Source organism: Rattus norvegicus, chromosome 15, assembly GCF_021556685.1.
Source record: "Rattus norvegicus strain SHRSP/BbbUtx chromosome 15, alternate assembly SHRSP_T2T, whole genome shotgun sequence".
Taxonomy (NCBI): domain Eukaryota; kingdom Metazoa; phylum Chordata; class Mammalia; order Rodentia; family Muridae; genus Rattus; species Rattus norvegicus.
In genome coordinates, this window is record NC_141548.1 from 14,562,121 (window position 1) to 14,577,327 (window position 15,207).

At 43.3% G+C, this 15,207-nt stretch overlaps 1 protein-coding gene across 2 annotated transcripts in view; it reads right to left on the reverse strand.

The window, feature by feature from the left end:
- Atxn7 (ataxin 7) overlaps positions 1 to 15,207 on the reverse strand; it is a 145,426-nt gene that overhangs the window by 129,647 nt on the left and 572 nt on the right.

Here is a 15,207-nt window from a genome sequence, read left to right on the forward strand (position 1 = left end):
GGAGGAGGGGGAGGAGCAGGAGGAGGAGGAGGAGCAGGAGGAGGAGGGGGAGGAGCAGGAGGAGGAGGGGGAGGAGCAGGAGGAGGAGGAGGAGGAGCAGGAGGGAGAACCTGGGATAATACTACTTACCCAGTAGTATTGCCATTATATACATTACACCCCAGGCCGCAGTTTCCGCTACTTCCCTTTCTCTCAGGGTTCTCCCGCCTCCCCTCTCCTCTAGGTCCACTCCTCCTCTGTTTCCCTTCAAAACAGACAAACAAACAAAAGGAGCAGATCTCCCAGGGGATATTAACTAAACACAGTATAACAAATTACAATAAGGTCAGAAAACCTATCAGGAGAAAAGGGTTCCAAGCATAGGCAAAAGAATCTGAGAGGTTTGAATCCCACTGTTAGGATTCCCATAGGAACACCAACTACACAGCCACAACATATCTTCAAACCAATACAGAGTTTGTGATTGTTGATTCAGTATCTGTAAGCCACTATAAGCCCTGCTTAGTTGATTCTGTGAGCTGTGCTCTCATGGTGCCCTTAACACCCTCTGGCTCCTAGAATCTTTCTTCCCTGTCTTCTTTCGGATTCCCCTGGTATCACATACTGCTAGTCTAACTGGATGTCAGCATGTAGAAGAATGCAAATACAGCCATGTCTATTACCCCCCAAGTCCAAGTGGATCAAAGACCTCAATATAAAACCAGATACACTAACCTAATAGGAGAGAAAATGGGAAAGAGCCTTGAACACATTGGCACAGGACACAATTTCCTGACTGGAAGCAATGGCTCAGGCACTAGGATCAAAAATTAATACATGGGACGTCAGGAAACAGAAAGGCTTCTGCAAGGCAAAGGACATAATCAATAGGACAGAACAGCAGCCCACAGAGTGGGACAAGATCTTCACCAACCCTACATAGGGCTAATATCCAAAGATCTTTAAAAGGGTTCCAGACCTAAATAGAGAACTCTCAACAGAAGAATCTCACAAGGCTAACTAAGAAGCACTTAAAGAGATGTTCAAAGCCCCTAGTCACCAGGTAAATGCGAATCAAAAGGACTTTGAGACCCTATCTTACACCTGTCAGAATAGCTAAGATCAATAACAAGAGTGACAGCTTGTTGTGATTAGCCCAGGAGTTATCTGTATTTTGATGCTAATTCCACTGCCCCAAGGATAACTGCCTAGTCACTACTCAGGACTAAGGTGACTTCACCAGAACCTTCTCCCCATTGAATTTGTAAAATACACGTGAGGGGCAGGTACAGGATAGAAGGAGGCCTGTCATTGGAGGAGAAGGAGGGATGGGCAGGAGAAAGGTTTGAAGGATGAGGAGAAGACTGGAATGGAAAGAAAGAAGAGACTGGAGGGACAGAGAGAGAAGCCGTGGCAGGACAATTTGGCAGGTGACCTTACGATTCCATGCTGTACCTTTACAGGTTGTTAGAAATGCTCTTAAGGGATGGATGGTACTGGGCTTTGTATGTTTAGGTGGGCAATTATATCTTATCAATTGGGCCAAGGGTTATTGTGTTGTGTGTTCTTTCATGTGCAGATTTAAGTGTAAGGGAGTGTGGGGTAGCTAGTCTGGGCCGCCACAGAATTGGAATGTGTGCTTCCGACAAGATATCCAGCAGATATCTTGGGGCACTGCGGTGTAGACCTAGTGGGGAATAAAAGATACTTCTTTATTTTTTTAAATTTTTTACAACAACAGCTCATGCTGGCAAGGGTGTGGAACAAAGGGAACACTCCTACATTGCTGGTGGGCATGCAGATTTGCACAAACACTTTGGAGGTCATTATGGAGATTTCTCAAAACAACAACAACCTAGATTTCCCTCAACCAGGACTGGTGGGCTACTAAAATATAGAGGACAGGAAGTTGGGAGGGAGGGATATGGAGAACGGGGCTGAAGTGGGCTAAGACAGGGGGACAATAAGAATAAGTATGATCAAAATACATTGTATGAGATCATAAAAATACAAATATTACATTAAAAATATGAACAACTTAAAAAACCAAAAAAAAAAAAAAAAAAGAAAGAAATAAACTTTGGAGATATGTGGACTTGGGGAAAGAGTCAACTAGGGAGCGTCTGGGTGTTAGACACCCAGTGATAGACAATGCAGTCGTCTAACTAAGACGCCTGCTGCTTTCCCTGCCCTGCATGTCTTCCTGGGGCAAGTCTCACCGCCTCTGGCAAGCATCACTGCCTGAGTGTACTACCTACCACACCGTGGAGCCAAGCCTGGGTCTAGACACACTCTCAGAGGACAATGGCGGTAAAACCTACTGGGAAGCAGTGCCTTAGGGTCCTGCTCCCTCAGTGCCCAGGGCGACTCTAGGTCTTTGGTCTCTGAGACCGACCTCTTTAGCAGCAACAGCACCAGTCTGTAAGCTATACCAAATCCCTCTCCTGTTCCTTCAGGCAGTCAGATTTCATTTCTAGTGCTTACCTCAAAAAGCTTCTTCCCGGTTATGTATTATTTTGAATCTAGGAGAATTTGTTTTCTTAAAAGATTTGAGGTATAAGTTTTCATTTGGCTGGCAAAAAAAACTAGTAATTTTATGGTAAGATAGGAATATATCACTGAATTCAAAATGTATGCAAAATTTTAAGGTGCTGTTTTTTTTGAGATTTTTAAAACTTATTTATTTATTTATTTATTTATTTATTTATGAGTACACTGTAGCTGTCTTCAGACACACCAGAAGAGGGCATTGGATCCCATTACAGATGGTCGTGAGCCACCACGTGTTTTCTGGGAATTGAACTAGGGACTTCTGGAAGAGCAGTCAGTGTTCTTAACTGCTGAGCCATCTCTCCGGTCCCTTTGGAGACTTTTTTAAAGCAGCCTTTCACTCCTCACTTCTCTGTCTCATGAGTTTCTTAATGATGAGGTTAAGAAGTGCTGGTATAGGGCTCAGTTGGCCATGATACACAGGGCTTGGCAACTAACTAGATAGCATGTGAGCAGATCCGATTTAAGTCCCCAAGGCCCTGTTTCCACACCTGTATAACATGATAATAAAGCCATTATTATCCCTAGCCCAGGAGTTAACATTGAGGAAGAAGTATGCAGCACTATTCTCAGAAAGCAGGACTGTAGTAGTCACAACACAAAAGTGAACAGGAAGTCGAGTATCCCCCAGATGACTAAAATGTCTGCTATGCTTGTCTGTGGTCCTGCTCAATAAAACTGCATCATCTACTTGTCACCTCTGAATCCAGGTGGCCCTTGTGACCGGCTCTGACCAGATCTGGCAGAGTGACACCTTGTGACTCTTAAGTCTAGTCCTCGAGAAGCCTAATTCTTACCTTGTTGGAACATGGTGTCTCTGTGTGTGGAGATCTATCTGACAGCTGGAAGATGAGATCACACGCAGCTAAAAGGTGACCAAGCCTGAACCACCCACCAGCTTCAAACTAGCAGACGATGAGGCAGAGAAGGTAGCTGGGGCAAGAAATGCACTGCCCTAAGTAGAAACTGTGGAGTCACGTGTGGGGTAGAGACAGGTGACTCAGCAGCTAAGAGAGCTGCCTGCACTTCCAGGGTGCTTGAGTTGGGTAGTCACACTGGTCAGCTCACAGTCACTTGTCACTCTAGCTGCAGGGCATCTCCCCAGTAGCCCACGCACTCCTTATACTCACACAAACCCATGCACACACAAACATTTTTAAACGTCTTAAAAAGAAATTAAACCACGGCTGTTTGAAGCCAGTGTGGTTTGGAGTAGTTTGCTAAAGGGCAATACGTAAGTGATAGACGTGTTTCGTGGGCTGTCGAAGTGAAGTATCTTATATTCCAAATATTTCCTAAAGTTTCCTATAATACTGATTAAATGTGTTGTAATCAAAGCATAACTACACCACAGCCTAATGTGGCTATACTTAACCCTTAATGACTATGTCAAGGTTTCTAATTCCAGTAAACTGTATCTCAGAGGATAAAAATGAATCTCACTCTCAAATTTGACCATGGTTAAGACAGATACAACCATAGCTCAGTTTAACTGAAGATAACTGGGCAAGAAGAACTAAAAGGTAACAGAATTGCTATAATTCACTTAAAAACTAACAATCAGCCCAGAGTTTTGCTTTAAAAGACTCCAAAGACAATGAAAATCTCTAAAGTCCAGCAGCGTGGTAGACGCAGATAGCTAAGTGAAGTCATTATTCTCATTCATTCAACAAATTATTTGAAGTGCTAATTCCATGCTAGTGAGTTGTCAGCCAGTGTGTGTGTGTGTGTGTGTGTGTGTGTGTGTGTGTGTGTGTGTGCGTGCGTGCGCGTGCGTGCGCGCGCACCAAGAAAGTGAAACTAGAGAACACATTCCCGTCTTGGTTAGTGAATGTGGCCAGAAAAGCTTCTGCCCAAAGGCAAGTCTGTATACGCACGAGGAGCCACTGGCATCCGGCTCCATTATTACTAACCGGTACTGCTGTTAAGTGCTCCTTTACCCCTTTCCTTCTGTGGCTTCTTCCTCTCTGCTGCTGCTAAGCATGTGGCCTCTGCTAAGCCATGTCTCATACGTGCACCTTCTCAACAACTGTGAAGTGTTATATACAGAGGAGGAAAGTGTGGCCTGCTTCCCTCACATAGCAGACCTAGTGGGAGAGCTCGTGCTTTTCACTGCCCGCTCATGCTGCCTCTACAAGAAAAGCCGACTACATCAGAGTCAACAGATGAATAAGGAACAGCATATTCTCCTTAGCAGGAGAAAAATCGGCGTCTGCGTTTACAGAGAGCTTCCTCTGGCCCTGTTTGCATTCTTTCTTCCTATTCAAAGAGTCTGGAAAATATTAGTAATACCAAAAACCCTTTAAAGCTACATGAGGAAGTATATTTAATTTGTTCCTGACAGCACAAACCATCAATAGAATTAGTTATCACAGGGAGTGAGAGCTCACTTAGCAACAATAGGAAATGTTCTACATTATTATGCCTATATTCTTCAACAGCTTTATCATCTTCCCCAACTGAAAAGACATAAAAACATGAAAAGGGTCATCCAGAATCTCACTACCTCACGTTGACAAGTTCCTATTGGTACAGACTCAGCTTCCTTAGTTATGTGTTTACACAGTTTTGTCCATCTCTCAGAACTCCATTAGACATCCTCTCCTGTGACACTCCTTTCATGTAAATACCACTCCATACCAATAACTGCGGACCCCATTGTCTTCCCTTAAAGACTGCACAGTCCTTCACTCTATAAATGGGCCCTAACACATATTTTATCTGTCACAGGGATATACTTAGAATATGTTTTATATTCCAGTGCTAAAAAAATATAAAGTAAGGTGTAGTCTGGGGCATATGTCTGTGTATAATTGTACAATTTATTTCTTTAATTTCCTAGAAGTACACTTAGCATTTTCTTAATGGCCTGGAGTCTGCATTTTCCAAACTGTCATCCAAAATATGCACCAAGTTTAGCATTTTCTTTTTTTCCAGGAGACGAGGTCTCATTATATATCCCTGGAATCTGGGCTTTCCCAGAACATACAGAGATCCACCTGCCTCCCCTCTGCCTCCCACTAAAGACATCGGCCACTCTGATGGGCTACAAATTTAATTTTAAAAACAAGAAAGTCCCTGTGATATCTTTTATTTGGATACCATTTTCTCTCTAGACAGTATCTATATAAAAAAACAAACAAAATAAGATTGTATTCTATCCTAAGTATGTAAAATACCAACTCACTTCTCTGATACTGTATTAGGGTTATACTTTGATAGGAGGAAATTCTAAAACTCCTCATACGGTCAAATGGTTTACTTTTAGTATCACGCACCTTGAAAACTTAAGCTCTAACACAAGCAGATCAATAAATAATGTTCGAACAAAAAACCAAAAACAAAAAGCAGGACAGCTTAACATGTCATCAAATTTGCATCCTGTATAGAGCCAGGAGAGGATAGTCAGAGGGAATGAAAAGGAGAAACTAAAAGAGGCTATTCTTATGCCCAGTGAGATGGCTTAGTGGACTTGCTACCAAGTTGAATAACCTCAGTTCAATTCCCAGTACCCACACAATGGATGGAAGGAAAAACTGACTACCGTAAGTTCTACTCTGACCTGCACATAAACACACACATATTGAATGAATGAATGAATGAATGAATGAATGAATGAATGAATGAATAAAATTTAATTAAAAAGAAGCCTTCCTTAGAATATTATGGACTGTCAGATAAATTACGCAGACATATGTACCTACATGTTCAGGACATACCAATTTGAAGCTAATCTCCAGGAAGTAAAAGACAACAGGAATGTTTGTAAAACACACACACACACACACACACACAAATCCAGGTTTCCATAGGGAACAGCAAGGTCTAGATAGCAGGCTGAGGGGCCACTTGATTACTTTCCCTTCTGACCCAGGAGGCCACAGGAACTCTGAGAGCATGGAAGGCAGGGGTTCTCTTCAAGGCCATCACACATGACAGATTTCAATCATCAAGCTTTGCAGAGAGTTGGCAAGGTGAGAACATCTTTAGCAGTAAATAAAATTAACTAGTGACGCTTTGTAAGAATGTGCTAAAACAGGAGTGCCACTGAGGATTAGTAGCAACTTCTTGACTGGAGGTTTATCCTACTGGGAATACAGCATTAGATCAAGCTGTCATACCAAAAGCACATGGGGGAGCAAACACCGTCACGGGTGCACGCAGGCAGTAGACTGGCTGGGGGTGTCACTAGTCTATACTACGCTTCCTGTGTCTTACTGGAGGAGAGAGGCTGGGATGGGTTTCCTGTGGTTCACACTGACTTCCAGCTTACTCCAGAGTTAAGTTGGCCTTGATCCTGCTTCCGTCTCCAAGTGCAGACGTTACAGGCATGCACCACTTCTACACCTGACTAAATCTGGGAATGTGCAAGTGAGGGTCCACAGGGCAACTCCAGTGGCTATCTACACACAGAACAGACTATGAATGGCTTTTATCTCTTTAAATACTTAAAAATAATGATCTTATGCCATATGAAGATGTTGTGAAATCCAGATGTTAGTGTTCATAAATGAAGTTTCACTGTAACAAAGCCACTGTCATCCATTTCTCCCTATGATGGTGGGGTTGAGTAAGTAGAGAAAACTAGACAGATGGCAAAGTTCAAAATAGTCACCCTCTGATCCCTCACAGATGTTGTTCTCGGCCATTAAACCAAGTAACTTGTAAACAAATTACAACTTCAAATTTGCCAGCTTTCTTGATTTGGCCAATACCATAGCCAGAATTCTGACACAACCTTCCAGTTTCACAGAGAGTAACTCCACACCACAGACAATAAACGAGTCTTGATAGCTCCTATGGGTGCTGGGTGCAGCCACAGTCATGAGATGGAAAAGGTCCTCCTGGATTAAAACTAAGATGATGGGGATGGCAAGATGTGGGTGACGATGTCAGCGAGCTGCCTGGCATCTGAGTTTGATCCCCAGAAGAAGGAAGTTCTTCTAGTTGTCCCCTGATCGCTGCATGCACACCAGAGCATGCTCACATCCACACTGACTTGCACACAAGATAATAATTTTTAAAATTATAATAAAAATTCTTTAAAAGAGGAGGCATCATTGGGAGCTGGAGAGATGGCTCAGCAGTTAAGAGCACCGACTGCTCTTCCAGAGGTCCTGAGTTCAATTCCCAGCAGCCACATGGTGGCTCACAACCATCTGTAATGGGATCTGATGCCCTCTTCTGGTGTGTCTGAAGACAACTATAGTCTACTCAGATAAATAAACTCTTAAAAAAAAAAAAAAGGAGGCATCATTTAGAATGTCAATGAGACAATGTGGATAATCAAAGATATCCTTCGAAAGGGAGTCCGATATGTTTTCTAAGATGAGAATTAATGTCTCTCAAAATGTCTACCACCTTCAGGACACTTAGGGTCCCAAGAAAGAGCAAGTCTTTTGGATCTGTTAGCCTATTTAATAACCATCTTCTCTATTTAAAAATTCTGGTCCACAACTGGCCCAAAGTAAACCAAGCAGAGATTTTAGGAATGAGAGTCAAACCCCAGTTCAAGTCTGAAGCCAACACTGATCATATTGTCCGATCCCAAAGCAGCAGACAGGAGTGTGCCCGTGAATGACAAGAACAGCCAAAGGCACAGAAACAGTACAAGCAGATTTAGTTTTAAAGCCAAAGCATTTTTGTTTGTTTTGGAACAAGGTTTCTCCACATAGCCCTGACTGTCCTGAACTCTATGTAGACCAGGCTGGACAGGAACTCACAGAAATCCACCTGCCTCTGCTACTAGAGCTCTTATTGAAGGACAGCACCACAATTCTGGGCCCAAGTATTTTAGATATGTCATCCACACACCTCAAATTCCTTGTTTCCTAATGCCCCTGCTTCCTTCAACATTTAGAGGAAAATATAGCCCAGTTCTGAAACACTGATTTTCCCTGTAGAGAAAAGTCAACACTGATAGCCAAGTCGGAGGGTCTTTTAGTGACCATGGAGCTGAAAGTGCAGCACACTGATAGAACAACACAGGAGGAGGTGAGGACTCCAGACAGGAGGAGGTGATGGACGCCAGACAGGAGGAGGTGATGGACACCAGACAGGAGGAGGTGATGGACTCCAGACAGGAGGAGGTGAGGACTCCAGACAGGAGGTGAGGACTCCAGACAGGAGGAGGTGAGGACTCCAGACAGGAGGAGGTGAGGACTCCAGACAGGAGGAGGTGAGGACTCCAGACAGGAGGAGGTGAGGACTCCAGACAGGAGGAGGTGATGGACTCCAGACAGGAGGAGGTGAGGACTCCAGACAGGAGGAGGTGAGGACTCCAGACAGGAGGAGGTGAGGACTCCAGACAGGAGGAGGTGATGGACTCCAGACAGGGAGGTGAGGACTCCAGACAAGGGGAGGTGAGGACTCCAGACAGGAGGAGGTGAGGACTCCAGACAGGAGGAGGTGGTAGCACACATTTTAGGGATTACAGACTAGAACACACACTCTCAGTTTTTAACTTAGGGCTTTTTCTTTTAAACTACAAATAAAAACAAATGTTAAAAAGAATCTCCCTCACAGAAAAAGCACTCCCTGTTCCCATCTGTGCACCAGCCACGTCTTCTGTGTTGTTCAACATGACACTTCCACCATCCCGTAAGTGCTACAGTATGAGGATCACTCACTCCTCACACATTTTTGAAAACATGGTTTTTATACAGCATTCTGCATAATACTTAAGCTGTATGGAAATTATGTCTATTATTAGCATATTCCATGATTGTACATATTCACTCAGAAAAGTTTTAATTGTTTTGTAAACTCATCTTGTGGGCGAACCAATGGGCTCAGAACTTCATGCAAAACTCCATGCTGGATATCTCTACTTAGTAGGTAATTACAAGGCCTGGAAGTAAGGAGACATAGAGGAGAAGAAACCAAACTGGAGCTTCACCCTGTTTTAACTCAGAAGTTGCCTTTTGCCCACCATTTCTGCTGTCAAGCAAAGATACAAGTACATTCCTCAGTGTCATTATCGTCCAGGCAGACGATATAAATAGGCAGAGAAATAAAGTAGAATTAAAGGAACCTTTGAAGGCCAGCATCAAGCTCAACTCTGCTTCTTCACTTGCTGTTTATATTTTTATAAACTATATCTAGTATATCTTTAGATATAATAAAGACAGTCACAGTGAAGCCAGAAGCAGCATGCCAGTCTGGCTTGCCTTGTGCCTATGTAGTCAAGGCTTACCACCTAACTGCCAAAGCTTTGCCCCCCGAACACCATACAATCAGACTGAAAACAACCTCTGAAAGTACTCAGAACAAGGACCGAGTTTGTTGTGTCTGGGGTCTTAGAAATGATTGTTCTTGGGGCCTGAAAGATGGCTCAGAGAGGTTAAGAGTAATGGCTACTCTTCCAGAAGTCCTGAATTCAATTCCCAGCAACCACAAGGTAGGTTCATAACCATCTATAATGAGATCTGGTGCCCTCTTCTGGCCTGCAGGCATACTGTATACATACACTGTATACATAATAAATAAATCTTTTTTTTTTTAAAAAAAGAAATGATGGGTTTTTTTTGCGGGTATCAGAAAAAGAGTAACAGTCACTGCTGGTGACTAGTGTAGCCACTATGAACTAAGTATGGTGGCTCCTCAGAAGGTGAGATATAACACGTCCACCTAGACCACTCCTGCACATAGACAGTTCCCAAGATCTTCATATCCTACTACAGAGAACTCATCCATGTACACTGCTCCTCTACCCACTATAGCAAAAAAATGTAAACAGCCTAGGTGTCCCTCAATGGATAAACAGACAATGGAGATGTAGTATATTTATACAATGGAGCTCTACTCTGCTTTAAAGATGACTGAATTTTTGAAATTTGCAGCTAAACGGATGAAGCTAGAAACAATTCTCCTGAGTGAGGTAACACACACTGAGAAAGACAAATGCCACGCATGTGTTTTTTCCCATACAAGGATGCTAGCTTGGAATCTTTAGATATGTGTATTTAAATTGGACGACCAGTAGCAGAAGGCAGAGAATAGTAAGGGGATGTGGAAGGGACAGGGATGGGTTTTCAAGGACAGGGGTAGAGCAATGGTGCTTATGAAGGGAGCAAGAGCAATAAGGGAACAGGGGTGGTAAATGGGAAGTCAGGGTAAAAGTGAGCACGACACAAAAGACGTGTTAGAATGCACACACACACACACACACACACACACACACACAAAGGCATGCACACACACACACAGACACACGAATAAACGGGGGTGGCAGGGAGCCACCTAATAACAGGCAAGGGGAGTGAGCGAGGACTACAATCCATTCCCCAGATATCTCAGGCTTTCAAGTATAAGCCCAGAGTCAGGAATGGGTTACTTTGTTCTGAGATGGTTTGTGAGTTCCTCAAAGACTACCAACCACCCAATTACAAGCTATTACCATCGCTCTGGGTTATGCTTCAGAAGGTGATGGTAATACCCTAGTGCTGACGACACCACAAGCCTGACACATAGAATATAGAAAAATCAAGTGGTAATGACCTGGAAGCTGCACCCTTCCTGGCTAGGTTTCATGGTGTTAGAAGGTCTTATGTACACTTGAGGGGGAAGAAAATCACCTACAGTCTTGCCAAGAGCTACAATAATGGCTGGCCTGATACATTTGCCTGCTGGTATAACAGAGGCATGAACATTACAGGGGTAGCCGACCGATTTCTGTTTGGATTTAAAGCCTGCACCACAATATGAACCCTATTCCTAATACTGATTCTGGCTTCTAGAAGGACATCTAAACTATTATTTTGCTGTAGGGACAAAGTAATTAACTGTCCCTTAGGTTCTTATCTTTACCCTCACAGAGTTGTGCATTTCTCAACACTCATCAAAGCAGCTCCCTTTTGGAGTAGCTACTGTCACAGAGACTTAATGTGCAGGTTAGAGACTGCCATGCACTCGGATGTCTAAACAGGGTATTTGTATCACCCCCAAGGCTAAAGTAGCATAAGGAATGGCGTGTGTGAAAAGATTTGAAAAGCCATGGGGAGCTTGTACTCGATCAAGCCTATCTGGGGAAGACCGTGGGAGAAGTTTACGAAGTGCCTTCTCTCTAAGTGAGGCGCTATTGGCAGCTGATGGCTTCTGGGAGTCAGAGGGCCAGTTTCTTCAAAGATGGAAGCCCTGAGAGGCTAGCCTTGCTCAGGAGATGGAAGCCCTGAGAGGCTAGCCTTGCTCAGGAGATGGAAGCCCTGAGAGGCTAGCCTTGCTCAGGAGATGGAAGCCCTGAGAGGCTAGCCTTGCTCAGGAGATGGAAGCCCTGAGAGGCTAGCCTTGCTCAGGAGATGGAAGCCCTGAGAGGCTAGCCTTGCTCAGGAGATGGAAGCCCTGAGAGGCTAGCCTTGCTCAGGAGATGGAAGCCCTGAGAGGCTAGCCTTGCTCAGGAGATGGCCCCGCACCACGCACATACGAGCAGAACCACAGAGGAAACCTTCCAGTTTGCATGACGCTGTGTCTCTATATTTCCCATTGTTAATTCTGCATCTGCACAGTGCTTAAGTGATGGCAGGATTTTGGTACTGTCATTTCCATGGCCCATCACCAGGGTTTGCTTTTGTAAATGTTCTTCCTTCCTCACCTGTCTAAAGGCAAGCTAGTAAAGTATCAGGTTATAATAAAGAGCCGACAGCCAGTAGCTGGGCAGGAAGTAAGGGAGTGAACTTCTGGACAAAGTAGTTATGCAGAGAGAAGAGAAGCAGGAGAGGGAACAGGCAGTCACCACAGTGGAATAGAGCAGTACTGAGCTAGCCACACAGCCAGAGACTAGACAGTCAGGTTAAGTTAGTTAGACAGGCTAGCTGGGAGATTCCCAAGCAAGAGGCCTAGGCTTTAAACTTCACCTGCAGCCTGTCATTATTTATAATGCTGGTGGGTTGAGGGAAGTCCTGCTGTATAGAACTAGATGAGTTGAATTAGCATTTTTAAAAGAGGGTGATGGAGGGATAAGGAGAAGGCTCTGGGGATAAGGGTACTGGCTACTCTTCCAGGGGACCCAAGTTTGATTCACAATTCCCACATGACATCCCCAAAATGCCTGTAACTCCAGTCCCAGGAGATCTAATACCTTCTCCTGGCCTCTGTAGGCACCAGGCATGCACATTGCATACAGACAAGCATGCTAGCAAAACACCCATACACATGTAATCAAAATAAGTAAATATTGAGAAAGAGAGAGAGAGAGAGAGAGAGAGAGAGAGAGAACGAACATCAAGTTGAAGGAAAAGGGTACAGATTCACAGGTGGGAAGGAGAGTGGAGCTGATCAAAACATATTGTATGCACAAATTAATATTAAAGAAAATATCTGAATGGTGGTTGTTTTTAAAAAGATGCATCTTTATAACTTTATATCCTATTTGTAGAAAAATATACATTTTGCTTGGGAGGTTCGGGAGATAGCTCAGCAGTTAAGAGTATTTGTTGTTCTTGGAAAGGACCTGGTTTAATTCCCAAGATCCACATGGTGGCTCACAACCATCTATAACTCTAGTTCTAGGGCATCCAATGGCCTCTTCTGACCTCCATGGACAGCAAGCATACATCTGGTAGTAGGGCACATATATACATATATGTAGGTAAAATACATATAAAATAAATCTAAAAAAAATATTTTTAAAGAATTGGTTGATACTTACAGACCCCTAAAGGTCTACAGACCAGAATAATTTTTTCTCTAAAAGCAAACGAGAAATGCTTACCTTTTCCCCCCACAAACCTCAACATACCTGGAAAGAAAGTGACTGAGAAAATGCCTACAAAAGACTGCCTGTCTATGGTGCAATTTCTGGAGTGACTGATGTGGGAGGGTCCATAGATTGTGGGTGGTACCACTCTGGGCAGGTGGTCTTGAAATGTTTCTCACCCCATTACAAACCCTAGCTATGACACCAAAAAGACAGACCCCTCGGTTCTCTCATCACTCTTTATATTTTCAGGAGGAAAATGTTAAATAAATATGCTAACTTCCTTAACTAATATCTCATATTCTTAAAAAAGAGGGAACTAGTGACTGCAAGTTCAAGTCAGCTTTTCAGTAGCTTAAAACACAGACTTCCCAATTCTGTGCTTCCGCCTGTCAAAATCCATGCCCCCCACCCCCCAAAAATAAAGAAAAAGAAGCCTGAGTAAAGCAGAGAGCTTGAGTCCATCCCCCTTTAACAGCAAACAAATAAAAAGATCATTTCTATAAAATTCATTGCAAGATGTTCTCTCAACACATATAATAAACAGATTCCTCACATGTTCAACTTATAGGTTCTTGTCAATGCAGTAACAAATCCAATTATATAGTTTGAAGAAAACTCCAGAGACTTCAAAAGGCTCATATATTTCCTATTACTTGGTCTCCTGAGCCAATAATGTTCAGGAATGTTTATCTTCAAATACACTCCAAGTTTTTTCACTTACTTGTGGTCTCATTATTTTATTTTATTTTATTCTTTTCAGCCCTGCCTAAAAAAAGTGAGTCATCAAAGAAACTTATGAAAGGGGTCTGGCCAGGGTTCGTCTGTGAAAACCTGACAGAGTAGCTCCCAGCAGCTATCGTCATAAAGGGCAGTGCTGGTTTCCCAGGAAAACATTAACAATTATTTGACGTCACTACATAACCGTTTCCAAGTCAGCAAGATGCTGATAAGATCAAGAAATGCTGTTTAAAAGTATCCTTTCACTACTTGTCAGTTTTCTTGTAAACAAGAAGTCTCCCAACCAAAGTGTTACTCAGAACAGAGAAATATGCAGCTGATATTCCATTGACAGTGTTTAACGGTACTTATGTTTGGTTTTGGTTCGGTATTTTGTTGTTGCTGCTGCTGCTGCTGCTGCTGCTGCTGCTGCTGCTGCTGCTGCTGCTGCTGCTGCTGCTGCTGTTGTTTTGTGTATGGGGAGTGCCTATAGCTCAGCTAGCCAAAAATTCCATCTTCAGACCTAGATTAGCCTCAGCTCGCAGACCTGCCAGCCCAGCTGGGTGTAAAGGCATGGCTACCTACCACACACCACCCTGCTGAATTTAAGATTAATATTATCCTTCTTCCTACACAAAGGAAATGAACAGGGTCCAAAGTCCAAGCTAGGAAGAGCCTTTAGGCCAGCACTCTTTCAAAAAGTAAGCAAGCACTTCCACATTTAGAAGCGGCCAGCTATGCTTCAAAATCTTCATTCAGGGTAATTTCTGCCTTTGTGACAAAAGTCAATACTTGTATTTGATATACACATAGTTCTGCCTAGAGGTAAAAAACCACCTCACTTGAATGATCCCAAGTTTTCTGCTGAAGAACTGAGGAAACACAGGGCAGATGCTGGGATCACACTTAAGAAATCTGAGCAATGAAACTGACCCCACACAGTTGCTTTATGCAAGATGGGAAGGTTCAGGGGACTTGAGATCATGAAAACTGGTAAACAAAAACCTGGGTTCCAGTAACGAACTCTACCCTGTTGGACGCCAAATCAACTCTCACCACGTACATGGTTCCATTTAGAAGAACACTCAGAAAAGTTGAATCAAAGTGACTTTTTCTCCCTCAGAGGAGATGACACTATAACCTGCAGTGTGCTCCAGAAATGTATGTGTACTCCGCACGTCCAAGCAACGTTTTTACAATGAGCAGCACCACCTCCCCCAACACCTACTTTCAACTTCCCTTTAAGAAGCATTTTTTGAAAAGCG